Source organism: Falco cherrug, chromosome 6 (assembly GCF_023634085.1).
Source record: "Falco cherrug isolate bFalChe1 chromosome 6, bFalChe1.pri, whole genome shotgun sequence".
Taxonomy (NCBI): domain Eukaryota; kingdom Metazoa; phylum Chordata; class Aves; order Falconiformes; family Falconidae; genus Falco; species Falco cherrug.
In genome coordinates this window covers 6,421,893-6,442,304 of record NC_073702.1, presented here as the reverse complement: position 1 = coordinate 6,442,304, position 20,412 = coordinate 6,421,893, and the positions used below count along the sequence as shown (strand labels likewise).

The following is a 20,412-nucleotide window of genomic DNA, read 5'->3' as shown; positions in this document are numbered from 1 at the left end:
GTTGCTACAGAGCATCATGGGGCACGTGTCTCCCGCATGCCCTGGTGCTCCCGGTACCAACCCTACTACTGGCTACGTGCAGCATCCCTCAAAGCCACCACACCTGGGCTGTTGGCTGCACCCTCCGCATCTAAGGAGCACCGCTTCAGGGATCCCACATCAACTGCTTTTATTTTATGCATCTCCAGCCCTCTCCTGGTGTCTCTCCTCACATGCACACGTACAGCTTAAAGCCTGACAAGAGATTTGCCACCACCAGTAGCCACTGCTTCTGAAAACACCTCAGCAACCACTAATTCTCCCTTCCCCTTTCTCTCCTTCATACGTCCTCCTCCTCATGGCAAGAAACAGGCCAGAATAATAGACACATTTTTTACTGCTGATTCCACAGATTTTCCCGACTGCGATAGTAATGCTCCACCATTAGGGCTGGGCTCCTGCCTCCAGTTCATGTGAATACATGCAAATGTGTTGAACTGAAGCAGCAAGAGACCCACTTGCTAATAATACCCATTGAAACACACTGCCATTTGACTACCTTCTGCTTAATCCCTTCATTTTCTTCAACAAATGAGATTTGCTGCTATTGCCCAGACACAATGCAGTAATGACCGAGGAAGGAGGCTCCCCCATGCAAAGAGATGCTTAGCTAGAAAATAAACAAATAAATCAAATAAATAAAAAGCCACCCCACATTAAATGAAGTTGCGCTGCCACCTCAGGTTACCATCTGTTTCTACTTTGATTCCAGTGTTTCCGTCAGACCGTTTTGTCAACTACCTATGAGTTCAGCTGGCGGCTGTTGTTTCTAAACACGGTGGGGCCCCAGGAGAGACCCAGCGCCCCTTTCTCCTGGTCCCAGACACTGGGATATGATCTAGGAGAGAAAGCAGGGGGGAAAGGAAATAGAGAGAGTGAAAGAGCAAAAGATTAAAGAGAGAGAGAGAAAGAAGGAAAGAGGGGATGGAAGAAAGAAGGAAAGAAGGAAGAAAAGGAGAGATCCTTCCCACTATCCTGCATTTTACTAATCTCTTTCTTTCTTTTTAAAACAGCTCTTCAGTTTGGAGGGATATTAAAAATAGAAGAGTGTTAGATTTGGCAATAAATTAATGTCCAGATGAAGGGAAAACAATTACAAATTGGAAACAGATTTATTCACACTCAGTGCATTAATGAAAACGCTTAAAAAAAGCTAAACTGGGTATACTGTGTGGAAAAAAATAATGGCCCAGCAGGTCTACTTTTTATTAACAACTCATCAGTAAGCAGGTTGTAATTCATAACAAAGAATTTACCCCAAGGAACACCACAGGACTGTGAGCTTTTTAGTTTCCTAAGAAAATACATATGTTGTTCCACTTGGTTTCCTTTCAATAAAACCCACCAGTTAGCACTTCATTTTCGAGCTGTTCTGACAAATCAGGTGAGTTAGCTTTGTAGAAAAAACAGAAGCCAACTTTTCAGCTGAGAATTTTAGGGAATTTTTTAATAACTTAAATAAATTTCCCAAACGGCAAGGAAGCATGATAAAAGGCTGTGAAATGAGTTTGTTTGGAACAGCTTGAAAGAATTTTTCTTTTAATTTGCTTCATTAATTTTTCCTGAGGAAATATTTAGGGATACATCCCTTACTGCTAAGGTATGTGTTTGAGACAAAAGGAATTTTTATGATTTTTGTTGTGTTTTTATAGTGTCTTGAAACCTGATTAAAGATACTGATGAAAACCTGCCCACTAGTTTGCAGCTAGGTGCAAGGCCTAAAGGAGATTGAGGCGCCAAGAAATCGGTTTTGTGAAGGTCACTCTCATACAACGTGTCTCTTACAATATCCTGTATCGTTTTGTTTGGCTGCTCCTATCACCTACATACAGAAAAGCCCTCTTGAAGGAAGAAAATAATCAAGGAGGAAAGTAGGAAACCCGAGAGAATTATATGAAATGCAAAGAAAGAAAAAGGAACCAAGGTGCAAAACCAGTCCAGATTTAGATAAATCACTTCAGCTTAAATTATTACAGTGCAGTGCTGGTCAGGACATGCAGTGTCCAGCCTGGATTTGGTTCAGAGAGGTAACAGACCCGCCACAAGTGCCAGCAGCTCCTGGTTGTACCAGTGTGTGTTATAGCTGAGCAGGATCCTCCCTCCGTTCAGTCGTTCTTCAGAAGGAAGTGGGCTTCCCAGGATTTTATCATCACACTCAGTCCTTTCCACATGGTTTAACAGAGCAGAGATCTGGTGCAAGGCTCCTATCAACTTCTCATTTCATATACACAACATACACATTTCATCAAACATCAAAGAAGCAAAATTAACTGGCTGCTCCAGGATTAAAAAAAATTATAATGGAATGTAATTTGAGATGCAGAGGACACTGAATTCTTAGTTATTTGTCATTCCTGACTTGGCTAGAGAGGAGCACTGGAAGAGCAGGGACTATTAAGGAACACAGTGCTTACATAGAAAGACTCCTTATAGCCACTGATGTATTTAGACTGAGTAAATGCAACTGGAAACTAATTCTAAATCTTCTCCAAAAGCAGAAATAATTGGAGTTGAGAGACAATAGTTTCTCTTGAATCTGCTGTGTCTCTGATGAACACCCACCCCACAGCTGGGTGCAAATCACAGGGACTTTCAGCTCTCAGTGGAAGAGACGTGCACAATTACTTGTTTCAGAAATGGTGAGATGCAGGAGTGTGATGGTTCACATGTCACTGCCATAACTAGGTAGGGTCAGCAAGAGCTCCAAGAGCACATGCAAGTGGCAAAGGTCTCTGTGACATACATGTAGGTTATAAAGTTCGTATGAATAGATCCAGGAACGCTCTCGGGGTCAACAGCAATCTTTTAGAAGGACTGGCTCTCCATAAAACTGCTTAAAGCAGCTTAAATCAGTAAAGACTCTCCCTGGAAGATACTATTAGAACACTTCTAAGGCAGGACTTTTAGACCTTTACCTGCAGACCCACTGTGCAGGATCCAGCTGCAGAGAAGGAGCAGTCCAGCTACGTCAAAAAACCCCTATTTCTGTGAATGTCAGGCTGAAAGTAGGACTCAAACATTGATATTTCCAAAGCACTTCATCCGAGAAATGCTGGTCAGGCAAGTAGTTAATGCTCAGAGACCTCTGCAGTGACATACAAATGGAAACAACCCACTCCCTCTTCCATTACAGTAGGTCTGGGCCATGGTATCCTCTGCAACTGAAGACAGTTTAAGTGCTTAAGGATGCAGCTCATAGCTTGGAAAGTGTAGGCAGCTGAAGCATTTAGGCACATGAAATCACTGCAAGATTAAAATACTTATTGTGTTCATCCACTTCTAGCCAATCTGCAATTTGTAATCTGTCCAGAAAAAAATGAGATCATATATCTGCTACTCAAATTATTTTGCTATCTGCCAAAGAATGCTTCTGGGAAGGGTTATTCTTCCCAGCAGAAATGTAGGAAATAAGTTGGAAAACATTAATTCATATTAATAAAAAAGGCCTGTGAAGACAACAGCTGTTTGATCCTTAGATAAACTGTAGACAGTTTTCACTATTTAAGTCGTCGTGAGTGATGTACTGTAGGTTTAGAGGGAAAAAAGGAGCCAAGAGAAAGAGGAGAGAAAAGAAAAAAGCCTGGAGAAAATATTTACTTGCATACTTTTCCTAGGAAAATATAAATGTGGGTAAAGAAACAGACTTGTTTAGATACCGTGTGGCCCTCCCTGAGGGATCTGGAGTAGATACTTTCCACCTACTCCTAAGCTTGCTTCAGCAGTCACGGCAGGGGTTTCTGTGGTGGGACTCTTGTGGGCACAGGCTTTACAGGTGTTTGCAGAAAGACAGGTGTGGAGGATTGATGGCACCTTTTGGGCCGGAGGATGGCAGCTGTGCTGACATGGCAGCAACGGGAGTCTGGCTGCAAGGGGACCCTGCCTGAGGGAACTGGGGAGCTGTGAGGAACTGGTGCGGATGGGGCAGCCACATCTGAAAAGCGCTATGGCAGGTGAGGGGGAATCCAAGACATGAATTAGTTTAAATTGTCTTGCCACCTGAGAGGGGCTGTAAGTGCCTCTCAGGGTGGGCAGTGCTCTCAGGCAGACCTTCACGCTCCTTCCTCTACTGCAGCGGCTCTCCTGGCTCCCCGAGGCCACTCCTCTGTGGCCACAACTCACCTCTAGGTGCCTTTGAAACAAGAACTGTGCTGGAAGAGAAAACAGAAACCAGCACACACGGTATCTGCTCCAGAGGCAGGGGCATATGTGGGGGGCATGAGGATGGACACAGCTCTCGGGTGCTCTCCACTGCGCCTCATCCAGGAGGGGGGTCTAATCAGCTATGTCTGCCCTGGCGTGGAGTCTCCAGCGGCAACAAGAGGGAGGCTTTCCTCGGGTCACGGCCAGAGCAGAAGGGGACATGACACTGTCGCCTTCTCCAGCCTGAGCCCTGGACGGAAAACCTGGGTAGCAGGAAAGTTTCTTCACTCCCAGTCCTGATTTCTCTGTTTCTGCTGGTGAAACCAGTCTGGGTGATCTCTTTGTATTTTATTGACCTGATTGCTTTGGATACCAAAATGACTGGATATCTCATACATCTTAAGTTTATATTAAATATAAAACTTCCAGTCTGGAGGTTGGTTTTTTTTCCCTGAATTCCAGAATTAATATTTATTCCCTGATGTCCCCACCCAACTCCCTTTCCTGAGAGCCTGGCAGATGGTGGGGCTCACTGCAGTCGCTTGTGCAGGGGTGGACCAGGTGACTTGAGGAACCCTCTGGGAGGCCTGTTGATATGTGTTTGTCAGTGGAACAGACAGCTCACTGTAGCTCCCATTTACAAGCTTCTTAAACTAGCTTCTAAACTAGCTTTTAACAAAGAAAATGTGTTAAAGTACCAATAAAACTGCTCTAATAAGCCCTCCATAGCAAACTCCTAATTGAAGCTCATAAAGAGAGCTCTAAACAGTATTTAAAGTGCAAAGAAAACATATTGGCCCTCAATGCAAACAAGTAGATGTGGTGCTGATGCTTTTTATTTGACCAACATGAAAGCTGTAGAACACAAAAATGTAGGTGTGGGATGTGTGTGGTTAGAAAGCTGGTTACTGGACTTACGGGCAGGTTTAAAATCTCTCCTTCACCAAGTAGGCAGCTTGGCTCCAGTGCATACAACCTGCTCAGAAACTTGTACAAATGCCTTTTTCACTTGTACGCTTTCCCACACACATGGATGTACCTGCAAATGTAGGACAGAGCACGCATACATTTCACTTCCTACTTACTGACTGACTTTTTTATTTCAACTACTGCAAATTGTCCTTGTCCTCTCGGTGCTCCCATGTCACAGTTTAGGTCCTCAATGACAGCACAGAATCTGAAATTACTCTGCATCACATTGAGAGCATGCAGTGACTCTTCTTGACTCCTGCCAAGCACCCAAATGCTGAAAGTGCTTTGAGGGCTTCCAAGACTCTGCTTTGAGAGCTCCCCCAGGAGCAACAATGGTAAGTTCCCTCTAAATCTACAGGTTTCTACATGGCCTAAGGGAAGGGAAGCACACACAGATGTTAAAGAGGAGGCATAGGAAAGGCAAACTACATTTGAGAATGGCATAGCTTGGGAGAGAACAGAGCAACTCATGGCAACCCATCTCACCTCACTGCAACTTCTGTCCCATGCAGAAGCAAACTTAGAAATAAAATATATCTTCCTTCCAGTTGTATATCCAGCTATGAGCTCTACAGGATGGATTTTCCAGTAAAAAGCAGTTGCCTTGGTCCTCCAGATACTGCAGCACTTGTTCCCGCTGAAGGCAATAAAATTATGATGGCAGGGCTATCAAATGTCCTGCTGGCCAGGACACACACCGGGGTGTGTTTAGCTCAGGACATGCAGGTACCGCTAAAGCACATCAGAAAACTCCAGTTGTATCCAGTCTGCCTGGCTCTTGGCTTCCTGAGCGGTAGGGAGAGGCAGCCGGAGCAGCCGGGCAGCCACATGTGGAGGGGAGTGGGGATGGGACTCAGTCTGGTGGGGGAAGGGAGAGTTAAAAATACCATGGGATGAAATTTTGGGATCAAAGGAGAGGAAATAATAGACTTTGAAGATGGAGAAGGAGGGAAAAGGAAGACTTAGAAGACACCATTAAATTAAAAATCTTTTGAAAAAGCACTCAAACCTTGTACAGCGTATTTGGGCTGCAAGGCTGATACATCTAGTGGTGTTGTCCTCTGATTTCCATCTTCCTCAAGCTCTTTTCAAGGCAGAGCTGCATTAAAAACCATTGTGCTGCTGATGAAACACTTTGTGGTTTTGCCTCAAGTAATTCACTGTTTTCCACAAAAACTAAAGGCATTTTTTATAGGCAAAAGCTGTCATTTCACTGTGCTAAGCTGTTTCTGCCATAAAAAGGTGTGATTTCACTTCCTGCACATGTGTGAAAATTTAGGACGTGTTCCAGTATAAAAGAACATGTTGCCACATGAAAAGCCGCGTTTTTAACAGCATTTGCAAAATCTCACCCTTGACCAAATTTGTCAGTTCTCACAAAATCTTAAAGACCAGACCGTGACTTGTTTTTCTGAGTGCACAGAAGTGTTAAAATACTGCAGTGATGGGAAAACAAGGAGGGAAGAAAAAAAAAAAAAAAAAGGAAAACAAAAGAAAAAGAATAGGAGAAAGAAAAGGAGGGAAAAAGAGAGAAGAGAAGAGAAAAGAGCACAAAAGAAAGAGTAGAAAGAGTCCCATATAAGCAGGGGCTTGAGACAATGCGAAGTGTGGAATTTGCAAAGTCTTTCAGTGGCGTAAAGATCACCTGCCTCAGACAGAAGCTATCATCCCTGTCAGACTAAAGCTCTCTGACCCTGGAATTCAGCACAAAATGGGAGCCTTGAGACCTTGCGGGACCATGGTATGCTAGAGGAGGGGAGGACCCCGTCCCATGAAGCACACCACCTGCCTGAGGGATGCTGCAGACCTCCTGTTACGCCCGGAACCTGGAAAACAGCAGGAACCTGGAAAACAGCAGGTTCAAGATGGCAAGACAAAGAAATCTGAAAGTTTCCCTAAAATCAGTTAGATAACTCTTGTGAGGCTGGGCACCAAAGCTTCTCCATGTAAGCAGAACCTACAGGTTAAATAAGACTGGGATGCATCATGCACAGTGAGGTTAAGAGAAGAAATGGTTGATGAAAGCTCTCAGGCCATCAGTACATCCTATGAAATCGTCGTAAGACCAAAGTAGTTTCTCATTTTCAGCTACAAGGCTAGAAATACTGAAATACAAAAGGCTGACAAAGTTATTTAACTAATCAAAACTGAACCCTTCTAAAGCAGAGAATCTAATGTAGCTGGTTTCCCCACCCAGAGTAGAAAAAAAATTAAAGAAAGTTAAATGGGAATTTTTGGTATTTGGATTTTTGTTTACTTCAAAGTAACCTTGCTCAGTGTGATACCCATGTTCTACATATGGCCTACAGTGTCTTTAGTGTCTTGCTAGCACTCAGATGTACTCAATATTGCTTCATTATGAAGTTTCAGAAATGACTTAAAACACTATCAAAGGGCCAAGGCACTGCAATGAAGTTCACCAAAATCAGCAAGAAATGCTCCATTTCAATTGGAATTCTGAGTCCTGATGAAAACTAAAGTCAAGAGAGAGCTTTGGGTCAAGACCTGAATCAGCTCTCCAAAGCAGGTGCAGAACAGTGAATAAATCTGGGGCTGAAGTCAATTAGACGCACTCAGGTTTGCTCAGTTAGCCATTCTTTTGATGTCTCAATCCAGCAGAAAAGTAAAAAATGCTCAGTTTACTCATTTCTTCAGCTGTGGGGGTGGGAGGTCCTCTTTCAGTATTGAAGCAGAAAAGCTTCTCTGGACTTCTTTTTCTTCTCAGTCTCACATGTTACTATGTTTTGTGCAAGGGGGCTGGTTTGCAGATGCAGATGTTCAGATGGAGTACTGAGCAACAGGGTCCCAAAGGGCACTGTGGGCAATGCCTCAGAATATTAAAGGAGAGCAAGTTGATGTTAAACCAGCATAAGCTGAAGGTGAAATGGCACAAGGCTAGGTTCAGTTCTGCAGCACTTAAAATTTCATACACTGCAGCTAGGAAGCCCGTTATCTTCAGCAAATGCTCCTGGGGAACAAGCTGGGATGGATCTCACAAAAAACCAAAAAACACTGCATAAAGAGGCTGAGCTTCATAACTGGAAATGACCTGAAGAAGAACATAAAGAAGTGTGCCAGAAGAAAAGGTATAGGATTGTCCTGATCTGCAGGTATAGGATTGCACTTACGGGCCCTCAGAGCTCATGTGTCAGGATTCACAGTCAAGAGCATCACCAGGTGGACAGCAGCACCCTTCCATCTCTGAAAGTCTCGTAACCTCTTAAAACTCTTAAATCTTGGCAATTGCTTTACTCACCGCAGCCATGAGAGATTCAGGTGTAACTGTGCCTTCCTGATCATCCGACTTCCTTGGTGCCCTCGTGCTCCCTCGGTTTCTTGGTGCTCAAACTCTTTTTACCAAGAGTGGGATACTCATGTGGTCCTGGGATGGTGGGAGGAAAACCTGCATCTAGTGCACTCACACAGGATAGGGTCAGAAAATCATCCTGGCTTCCCTCCCCATCTCTCCCCTCCAGAAGCTGCTGGCATAGCAGTTTCCAACTCCTCAGGTGGACCCTCTCTTCCAAAATAAAAACATCCCTGTCCCAGAACAATTAATTTCACCTTTGCAGGTGGAATATTAATTATTTTTTAACAAATTTAGTCTTATCCTACAAAATAAGGAGGTTTATCCTGTAAGATAGTTTTACCCCACGAGAGAATAAGGGAGTTATCCTGGTGGTGTTAAATTATACTGGAATCGCCCAAGCAGAATTGCTATTTTAAACTATCCAATTCTGCATGCCCAGACAAGGCCTTAGACCTTTAGTAGATAAATTCAACATGAACCTGTTTTCCAAAGCAGAACTAAAGCAGATTCAAGGATTATTTATAGCAATGGACACAGGTACATTGCATTCAGACACAAGCTACAATCTGCCCCATAGCACTGAAACTGTTGTTGGTAAAGCTACGGATTAACTTCCTGTACCTTACCATAGTGACGTGTACTCAAAACACACCAGCTTGTAACCTCAGACCACAGCTATCCCCGTGGAGACAAAGCACTGGATGTCTTGAGGATGGCATCAATACAATATCGAAGGCTCAAGCTGTTGGATACAAGCCAAAGAACATAAATTAAGAAACATTTTACAGTCTAAATCTATTGGAAACTGTATGCAGATCTGACCCTTTTCAGGGTGATTTGAAAAGCACATGGGTTTAGATTACTTTGATGGATTAAGTATTTTACTGAACTGTCTGCTTTAGCAGGTTCAAGTCAAATTTCAAAGAACAAAATCATAACATTTTTAAATATTTGTGTATTGTGGGATAAATCAAATAGTTCATGAAGTGAAACCTGGGGCCTGCTAAAATCACCAGGAGTTTCCCTTTTGGAAACTCCTGTTGACTTCCAGAGTGACAGGATTTCATCCTTGAGAAAATTCTCCAAAACTGGGTAAACATGGTATCCTTTTCTTCTAACTAAAGCAATCTGGAGCTAAAAAAAAAATACCTTTTTATCAGTAAAGATACATCATACAGGGTCCTTTAGGAGACAAAAGCTACAAAGACAGGTTTCCTAGCATTAACACCATAATGTTTCCATATTCTTCCCCCATACAAGGTTGTAGGAAAACTGTTTCTCATGCAGTATCTGTTGAACTCAACAGGACTGCAGAATTCTCCTCCCAGTCTGCCAGTGTCTTCATTCATTTTTTTATCTTTGTCTGCACCCAACCCTGGCAGCTGACAGACTCGATGTGTAATACAGCTGACACTACTCATGTGCAGTTCAAGGATCCATTTTTGGGTAAGCAAGAGCTAGTATAATTGCAGTGGGCTGGTTGCTAGCGCAGATGTGCATCCTTCAAACATTTGTTTGTGTTTCTTTGTTGACAATGAATACCCTGGCATAAGACAAACAGAAAGGAGAGGAAGGCACAGGCACAGAAAAGTGGTCAGACCACCATAATGATGAATTGTCCATGGCCCTGCTACCCACCCAGCTGTGCCCACCCGCTCTGTGGGATGTGGTGGGGTGGATGAAGGGATGACTGGCTGCCAGCCAAAGTAGCCCCCTCAGCCTTCCCCCATCGCCTGGAAATCACAGGGCACCAGCAAAACCGTGCTACTTACATGCGAGGAAACACTAAGCCAGCAATCATTTGTGCCTTTGTCACCTGCACTTAACCACTCCAGTAACAAATTTTACCAGGTTATTTGAGATTTACCAACAGCTGAGAGGCCAGTAAGATTGTTTAACAGTGAAAATTCATCTGCAGATGTATTTCTTTAGATTGAAGAAGTCTTGTATCTTCTGACTTGTGTGCCAACAATGTAGTTGATCAGTTATCTCTCTGGGATAACTTCAGGATTCCACCAGGAAAGGTACTCAGTCTCCTGCAATCTGACCCTGATGCCACAGGACTGAACTGCGCAATTTCCACTGGCTTTAAGAGTGCAGTCAAAACCCTGTGACTGTGCTGGGAGCAGAGTATTCACAGGCACATCTCTAGCAGTCCCTGGGACATGCCATATCATTGACTCTGGCATGTTTTCGTGTGCAAATGCACCAGAAGGCCAGAGCCACACAATAGTGTAGGTACACAATGCCTGCCTCTACACAGGCTCAAAATCTGAGCTCTCTGGGCTCAAAATCCATTTCCTCTGAACTGAACATGGCTGGCACCCATTCCCCTGGAGACCCTGAAATCTCTGTGTATCAATATTTCCTGCAGTTAAAACCACTGGGCATCCATGTGCCTGCTGCTAAAAGCAGCTGGAGCTAAGGAAGAACAATCCCTGTTCTGCTACTAGTTAGCAAATCTCTCTCCACTGATAAAAGATCTCCCACCTGTTGGTGTGTGGGGACACTGATGTCCTCATCTAAACTGTTGTACGAGTAGAAGGCAGCGGTGTCTCTCATCTGGCAGGCAGAGCAGGCAGAGCAGGCAGCCCCTGCATCAGGAACCCACATACAGCCTCTCCTTCGCCTGAGTGGTTGAACCCACAGCTCCCAGCGCCTCAGGTCTCTTTGCCATAAGGGGCAGAGGTGGTCAGGCTTGTTGTCTGAAAAGGGAAGGGCCACATCCAGCACTGCTCCAGGGAAAATGTAATGCTGCATATTTCAATATTCAGCTGGGATTTTGCACTGTCCCCAGAAAATTGTGCTGGGGCCGGGGCAGGGGCGGGGGGGGGGGAGCAGAAATGACTCAAAAGCAGCAAGAATCACTCAAAACTTGAGAGAGGGAAGCTCATTTTTTCCTCTGTCTTTTTCTAGTACTCGCATTCCAGTATTACTTATGAGCTTATGATAGTCTATAAACCAGCAGCAGATACACAGCAGTTAGCGATGTCAGGGTAGCTGCCTCTTTGCAAACTTCCCAATTTGCAGAAGATATTAATGCAGAAATATCTCCCCACCCCTGTATCCTATACTGGTTCTGAAAAGTGGAATTGAAATAAGAAAGCAGTCAATGTTGGCAAAGGCATTTATAAAACGAATGTCTGCCTGTGCAGCTGTGCCTCCACTAAGGGTTTTATCAATACAGAAATTTCCTAATAGTTACCGTACTGCAGACCCACATTACTGCATCAGCAGAAGTCTCTGCACAGTCAGTCTCAGAAGCGGCAGAAGTGGGAACTCACATTTGCCAGCCCCTAGGGAGGGAGCCGCTCCATGAATTTTGTACATATAGAAGTTGTTGATAAGCCCTCTTGCAACATCAATGCCTTTCCCATAGACACTGGAGTAACCACTTCCTTTCTTCTAGTTTGCATCTGCCTGTTTAGCTCAAAACAGAGAGCAGAGATTAAGACCAGCTTAATAGGAGAGAACCACCTGGAGCAAAGCCTGCTAGCAGCTCCTGCATCCCCAGGAACAGCTCTGTGAAAGAGCCATGGCAAGGTCCATTCCTTTGACAGGGAACAGCGGCATAATCCTAATTGCAATGGGGAACACAGTGACCCTCCTGCTCTGCTCCACAGGGAGCTCGACTGCTATAAAGTTTTATTCTTACGGCATTTTGATTTCCCATGCCTGGAAAGCTCTACATTTGTTGACTTTGTGTCAGCTGATTAATTGGATATTAGCGATACTTTGGGTGAAATCCTGGTCCTGCCAAGCAGGAGGGGAATTACGCCAATGATTAATCTCAGTTTATGATGGAATTTCCATACTTTTACTTTATAATGACAGCCGGTGTGACTGGATCACAGGGAAATTCATGAAGAGGAACACACTTCCTAACTGTTGCCCCCATCTATGGATACACTAGATATTTTTCACATACTGAAGAAGAGGAACAACCTCCCTTGGACGTGAAGATTATATGACATTGTGCAATGCAATGTGGACAAGTCCTTGGCTACCTTCTGCAGGAAGTATGTGTTGTGTTATTTATTTTTCAGGGGTATGAAAACAGAGCCTAGACAAGGGACAGCCAGGGCTGCCGCTTTTGTTTGGGCTTGAGTCATACCTGGAGAGCACACTGGCTGGGACTTGCTTTGCCTAATTTCGGTAGCTAAGATGATGCATGATATGTTTCCTTTGGCAGCGAAGTCCATTTTTCCTGCTCCCCTCTACGTGTGACTGTTCATTTCTGCACCCTGTTTACCAGACCTTACCTGAAGAAGCATGCCTAAAGGATAACTTCCAGAATAAGGCCCCATAATATTTGCATTTATTTCCTTAAACCGGATAATCTATAAATCCTCATAGCTCTAAAAATGACTACTCAGTTAGGCTCGAGAAATGTACACAGTTTGTTCTAATTGCCTGCCTTCATTGCTTATTAGAAATAATCACATCTACATTTTCAATCAACGATCTGTGATTTTATTTTGACCCGGTTTCTTCTTTCACCCAAGGGTTTCTTTTTTGCTGTTATGTTCCAAGATAGCTTCCCCCTGGAGCTGGAAATTATGGGACTGTTCTTCCAATTACTGTGTGAATGCAGGTTTCTAAAATTCAAAAAAGTTTGAACTCAATGACTTTGACAGGCAAGCAAAACCTGGGGCAAAAATAAAATAAAAAAAATTAGAAAAAAAAGAAAAAGAAAAAAGAAAAAAGTGAAATAACAGCAAGACAACAGTTTCATAAATTTGGAAAGAAGGTTTCTTGCCAGTTTGTTTTTATTAACTGCTATATAGGAAATGAGGCTCAAAGTATTGAAAAGATGCTGGGGGAGAAGGATCAGGTAAAGGGATTGCAAAACCACCACAGACAAGTTTAAATTGGTCCATTGAAGAACCAGGCTTCACATGCCTGAGAATCAATAACCAAGAATCACCACGGGCCATAAAAGTACTTGCAACTAACCAGTAATATCAGTAATGACCATTTGCCTCTTTTTTTTTCCCACCATAAAACACCAAGAAAGAAACAAAGAAAAACCTACATTTTAGTCCATATTGTCAGAAGTCTCCAAGGGTTTCTGCATGCCAGACCAGTGCTTTGTTGGTTTTCCCTTTGAAACGCTGGACTCATTGGCATAAACAGATTTGCAGATACTCCCAGAACAACAAGTACAGGAGAGACTGAAAGGTACCACCACTGACAATTGTTTAAACAACACACTTGCAAGTAAAGATAGACCTGAGGTGTTTTGGGAGAGAGAACCCATCGGTGAGGTCTGTCTTTCTGTTTGGGTTTTGTTACTATGGTTTTAGGACTAGTTATAGTAGTTGGTCACCTAATAACTTCCACAGAAAGTGCTTACTTTCCAGTGAAATTCTGCCTTTGATTTCCCTGTAAACCATCGTCGTCCCTGCCCGTCGCACCCCAATAACCTTGCATCATGTGCACACTAATCCTTCTCTCCCTACCTACTTCACAAACTTTACATTTGAAATTAAAGTGATCATTTTGTTACTCTGATTTACCATTTTCTACCTGAAAAAGTCCATATGAGTTTTCTATTGACTATAAATAACAAAATACGTTCTCAGATTAAATAACAAAGTTATAATTCAATCTGGGAGCTTTCCTGCCATTCATAAACCCTTAAGTTGTACCCTGGTGATTCCTGGTGTCAGTAGAAGCCCGTGATTGAATTCTAGCCATGCAGTCAATCAGGGACCACTCAGGGTATTTCTACAAATGACAGGGTTTGAGCGTCCTGAAGGCAATGCTAGAGGAAATGGGATGTTAGTTATAATGAGGACAGTTATTTTTTTTATATATTTAATGAGACTGTGGCATGACTTGTGGTTTTTCTTTTTTTGTTCTCTTCTTCTCGGGAAGCAAAATCATGACCTGCATGTACAGGAAATCACATATTGTAGATAAGCAAATGCTTTTCAGTTCACTATCAAGACAATAGCAGGGAAAGGAAGGAAGAAAGGAATGAAGAAAGGGTGGTGGGTGGGAGTGAGGGAAGGAGGGAAAGAAGAAGGAAGGAAGGAAGGAAGGAAGGAAGGGTGGTGGGTGGGAGTGAGGGAAGGAGGGAAAGAAGAAGGAAGGAAGGAAGGAAGGAAGGAAGGAAGGAAGGAGGAAGGAAGGAAGGAAAGACTAGCAAGTTTTACTAGCAATTTAACTGTGAATTAAGCTATAGTTTTCTGTTACCAGAAATTCTCAGTAGAATTACACACAGGTGGGCCCTGCGTTGCCTATTTGTCCTGCAAAGTGACTGACACTTGCACATCTTTCTAGTTTTCACTGCTACTCTGTGTTGAGTGGCCACCTCAGCACGCAAATTTCAGAGGGACAATATCCATAATGGGCCATCATACGAGGAGCTGGTCAAGCACTGTCAGAAATTTATAGCTGTTGAAAGCATGAACATGCCCTGTGATGCACAGCTGGGTCCGTCACTGAAACATCAAATATCAGGGCCTTTATAGAAGCACCTAAATGATTCACAAGCCCCATGGGCTTTCATTTGAAAACCCTCTTTATATTTGTAGTGGTAAAGAAGATTCACAGTTGTGTTGGGGCAGGGCTGGTTTTTAAGGGATTCACTGGAAGATCATCAGATAATTCTTTAAAATATATTGAGAGGTGTTTCTGGGAACAGAACTATTGCACTCTCAGTACTTAGCAACCAAACTTCAATTTAGGATTGCGATATAAAGAAACATTCCTTTGGTTTTTGTTTGTTTGCCCAGGAAAAAAAATACATTATTCTCTTTCTGTGGCCTTTAGAAGTGACCTGGTCCTTTTTCAGGATATAATAAAGGAAATAATTAAAGTCCTGGGAAAGGTTTGTTATGGAATCATTGTTTCTCTAGAGCCAGATCAAGTAATAAAGTATTTTACTAGGATACAAAAGGCCCTGGTAATTTAAGAGAGAAGCAAACTTTTTTCCAATATAGTTTCAGATTATATCATCTCTCAGGAATCCTTTGTGACTGGTCTTCTATTTAAAGAGAAATAGTCCCAAACTAATAGGATACTTGACCCCCAATTATAAATTGTCCTACTGTCACAGTCAGTACTATTTTTTATTACTGCTCATGTTTTTTTAATTTCTCTTTCAAATAAATCTAGTCTTTCCACTGTTTTCACCAAACATGGGCCAAAAGAATCAATTTTTGATTCCAAATTCCAAAAACCTGATGTCTCAGGAGCTGGTTCCACAAACTCTTCCCTTGTGTTATTTTTAATCTTGGGAAAATGGAACTGTGGCAGCAGCCAAATCTTTTGTTTCCTGGGGTAAGTGTCCTCCTCCAGTAGATCCCTATCCCTGCAGGGAACTTACAGTTACTTTTCTGTATTTATGAAAAGGATTGCCACTGATTCTCAGAGCTTCTCTCTGAGCTTTTTGTCAAACCTTTAAGATACGGCCCAAGGCACAGTTCTACTATCACGTGAATACATGTATTTATTTGTCTGACATTGCTGACCGTATTTCTGAGAGCAGCAGAACAAATGTCACAAGAAGTCTGCGAGAGCTTTTTGCCTGAGGCCACCCTTCCCTCAGCTCCCTCCCGTTCTCCCAGTTATGCTTAGGTTCCATATGGCAGCACAGATCCATCGAAACCAAGAGTACAGATTTCCAGGCCTTAAAATAGCTGTTTGGGGGTTTGTTGCCTTAAATGTAGTGAGCTTTCACAGCTCATTGGCTTATTGTTTGCAGCACAAACAGATCAAATAATCTGTTTGTTAGATTTCTGGGCCAACGACGGTACAATAGTTGCAGTTACGATATGCACTTAAACCTAACCTGGCAGCACAGTCTAAATGCCAGCTACACCAGCTTCAGCTGCTAAACAGGATGAATTCAGTACAGCATAGTATTAGTATAAAAATTATTGCTTGTGGCCAGGGTATTATTCTGTGTAATTCCCTTATTCAACAGTATAACTTTGTGTCCTGCGTCACGAACCAGCTACTCCTGTTCCTGTCTTTATTTCCTGTAATACCTATAAAATATCAGGAGCTTTCCAAATGTGGAAGGTAGGCACAGACTTTTTTTCCCCCAAATCTCTCAAGTTATAAAATAATCACATTTGCAGTCTAAAACCTGTTGTTAAACTGATGAATTTTCACTGAATTTTACCCATCGTTGCTTTCTTAGCCAGGGAAAGGAGAACCCGGTGTTTCTGCTCCCAGGTATAAACAAAGCCCTGAAACAATCCCCATGCCCAAGCAGCTGGGGAAATGCTCACGTTAGGGGAAGCAGACCCTGGGCCTCCTCGAGAAAGATCAAAAGATAAATCCTGTGTCCTGCAAACCCACTCTGAACCTGGACATCAACAAGTTCAGCCACAGCACTCTGCCTTTCAAGGGGGGGGGGGAAAATAGATGCTCATATTTAGCTGCCTTACTATAGACACCCAAATTTGATTGTTTTAACTCCAGCTTCCCATTTCAAACCATTTCTGCCACTTCAGAGGCTGTTTTACAAGGATTAACTCACCAGACTCTGCTATATTACGAAAATACAAGGTGGCATCTCAGTTTGTTCTTACTGTTGCTGCTGCTGCTGAATGTTACTGGACTTGCCAGAGATGTCACCAGAGCAGAAGGGAAATCTGTCACTCCCCAGTTCCCTGAGGCTCTCTGTATTCCTCCACAAAGCCCCTAAGATCACATTCCAGACATCTCAGCTGAAAAAGAGTCGCCATGGCTTGATGCAAGTAGATGAGGAAAGGCTACAAAGGGTATTGACAGGCCTGTTTGAGTATTTTTTTTCTGCTTGGCTAAAAGATTGCAATCTGAGAACTAGTCAGCACAAAACTATTATATACCAAGAGTCCAATACTGTATTTTTAAATTTAATTGGTTTCAGTGGTAGCTAAGGAGACTCGCAGCTATGCAAGACTAGGTGCTAAATCTATTTTGCCTACAGAAATTGTATTTTGCTTTGGAAAAGCCCCAGCTGAATTTTGAAAAGACTTTACAAGTTCACAGGCTGCACCTGTAGGTCTAATGTCTACAGTGTTCTGCAGAGAAGTCTGTTTCTTGTGTGAATTCCCTGCAATTGCAATCTCATCTCCTGTAGCACCACTTAAGCACTGGTTATTAGCTATAACAAGCAAAGTAGTAGCTACAGCTGCACCTCATCCCCGTTGTACTTCATATTGACTCAATTTACCTAGGAGAACCCTCCAAAGCTTTCACAAAAAACATTTGGGTAAACAAAAATTGATTATTTATAAATGATCTCATGTTGTCGTGCCACGGCCAAGAGAGAGAACAGCCATTAGCTGGCCTGTCGACCACACCTTTGTTGGGCTGGTTCAGTTTAGACAGTTTGGGGTGCTGTTGCTGATATGTGGCACTGTGTCTGTAGCTTTGATTACATCTCTGACTGTCTTGTCCATACGAGGTATTCAAGGTGATGAGGTATTCAAAACTGCACTTAAGACGGTCATATTCAAAGAGCTGTGCAGATAGTAATTAAACTTTTCAACATCCCTGCCAGCTGGCAAAAGATCCTGGTATTATCACCAGCATTTCAGAGGTGGCAGAGGTGAAGTCAGAGATGGTTAAGACTTCTATTTCCAACATGTCTGCCTGACGCTGCAGAGCAAAACACAATCAGAATTCCAAGCAACGTTATATGGAAGCAGCCAAATATTTAGACATATTGCCATCCTGTATCTCCCTCAATGTCAGCAAGCAGTTGGACAGTGTCTATGAGATGAAGAACTGCCTCTGCACCTGGCATTTGCTATAAGTCATAAAAATACACATAGAGGTGGCTATTAGAAATGATCAAGATAGATCCCAACTCCTTTTCTAAATAAAAAAATAAAGTCATTGTATTAAAACTTTTTAAAGAGACACAAATATTTCTATGAAAAAGTTGTCAAGAAGATTTTTAATCTCTGGGATAGAATTACTGTGTGGGAAAAACAACTCTGGAGAGTCAAGATCCCCCATCTCACCTTGGATGAGGAGATGTCAGGTCAAGTTCCTCATCTGAACCATTGCCCTAACCTAGTAGACTAGTAAGGCTTTTTTTAATCTGGCTTTTTTTTTCCCCTCCCCTCTGCCTTGAAAAAGAAAAAAAGGAAGAAAGATCTCATATTCTTTCTCCACTGGAACAAAAACAAATTTTGAAACCACAACATTTTTCACAAAACAGAATTCTTGTTTTCTGGCCAGCCCTATTACTTATTATTATTGACCTTTCAGAGACTCCAATTTGAAATTTTTAGCTAAGTTTCAGCGGGAATCAGCGCCAGAGCTGCAGTCAGAGGTCCAAAATCCCCAACTGTCCATTCTGCTAGCTCTCTTACACCAAAGATGCCTCCCCTCCCCAGAAACAGCCCAGGAAGAAAAACCACTAATGATCTTCACCCTTGCAAAGAAAGCCATCTGAGTTTTGTGTTTGTGCAATAAGAACTTCTGTCCTTTCCCATAATAACCTGCTCAGATATTTTTTAAACAGCTGTAACGGATGCCGTCCTCAATAAAGTAAATGAAAGAGAGGAAAAACACGCGCCGCAGCACATTTGACAGTCAGACACCTAGAAGAGAAGTGGTTCAGGCCCCAGGGGACACAGCGTCAGCGCTCCGCCACTTGAAACTCCCCACTCCAGCTACAGTTGGAAAGTGTCATGTTTTTGACACCTTTCTCCCAGAAATGCTTGCCTACAGCAGATGCTGCTGTGATTAACATTAGGGAAACTCCGGATGAGCATGACATCATTGTGACATCATTCCTCCTGTCCCTGGGGTACCCGGGAAGCAGAGCTTCCACATACACTGCAGCACTCGTGACTGCCTTCCTAGGTGCGTTTTAAGGCAGCAAAGCTTTTAAAGCCTGTCTCCTCTCCTTTTACATCCCTAAGCTTGGCGTGAGAGCACAATCCAGATTTACACTCCCCGTTTTACTAGCACATCAGGCCTGGGACATACCCTCTGGCAGAGGCGTATGGAATGTAAGTAAGTGACTGTGTTACTTGGCAAAAGACAATTTCACTGAGAAGCTAAAGATCTGAGAGTTTTTACATAAAGCACTCTTTTTTTTTTTTTTTTTTTCCTGAAGAAAGGTCAAAATTAAAGCTTTGGAACAGTCTAACATGTTTCCCAGACTAGTCTCCCATGCAGTCCTGTTCCCATCTTGCTAACCACTAGTCCTCCTTCACCTGTCCTTTGCTGGAAGTTGAAGAACATCTTGTGTATGTATGCATAGATAGATAGATGCTGAAGCCTTCAAAATGGTCTGTTGGCTTGGAAGCGAATAGGGCTGCCAGTGTTTTTTTCTTGGATCCTTTCAGTAATGAACATTTGATTAAATGTTCTTGGCGCCTCCCTTTTATTCCATCCAGCAAATAAAGCCTCTTTGAAAATGTCTAGTTTTCCTGTATCTAAACTCAGCATTTTTAATGGAAAGCTTCATTTACTCCATCAAAATGGATTGGGATGATGAAGCTGCACATGAAGGATTTAATGAGAATTTCTGGGTAGGTTTCTTCTTGTATCATTCATTATAGAAATTAGGGGCCATGCCCATCCCTGATGCAATGCAATTGCCTGTACCAAAAGTAAGGGGCTGAATTTAACCTCTTAAAACATATAGGACTAGATCACTCTTGGGGAGAAGCCCAGAAAACTTCTGCATTGACAGTTGAAAGCAAAATTTGAGAATGAGCTTGTTCTTACTGCATATATTTAAGCATCCAGTAAAAAAGTGTTGGGGCCCTGTTGCGCTGGCCCCAAGGAAGATAGATCCTGCTGGCTTTTATATAGCACTTTGAAGAGAAGTATTTTGTGGACAAGAAAAACATTGAGAGAACATGCCTGCAGACACTTTCAAGGAAACTGACTCCTGGACGTGCAGAACCAAACACAGATCGTGTGTACATGACTAGCGCTCCACCGTTGTCATTTATCCTGGGTCTGACTGTGAGTTTTAGGCT

The 20,412-nt window shown here is 42.8% G+C and overlaps 1 long non-coding RNA gene across 2 annotated transcripts in view; it reads right to left on the bottom strand.

The window, feature by feature from the left end:
- LOC114014414 (uncharacterized) overlaps window positions 1–20,412 on the bottom strand; it is a 141,171-nt gene that overhangs the window by 9,361 nt on the left and 111,398 nt on the right. For both annotated transcript variants that reach the window (XR_008732990.1, XR_003557888.2), the window contains exons 5-6: window positions 9,088–9,203; window positions 8,408–8,533 (exon numbers count right to left, since the gene is read on the bottom strand). This is a non-coding gene — a long non-coding RNA (uncharacterized LOC114014414). The remainder of the gene's footprint in view (window positions 1–8,407; window positions 8,534–9,087; window positions 9,204–20,412) is intronic.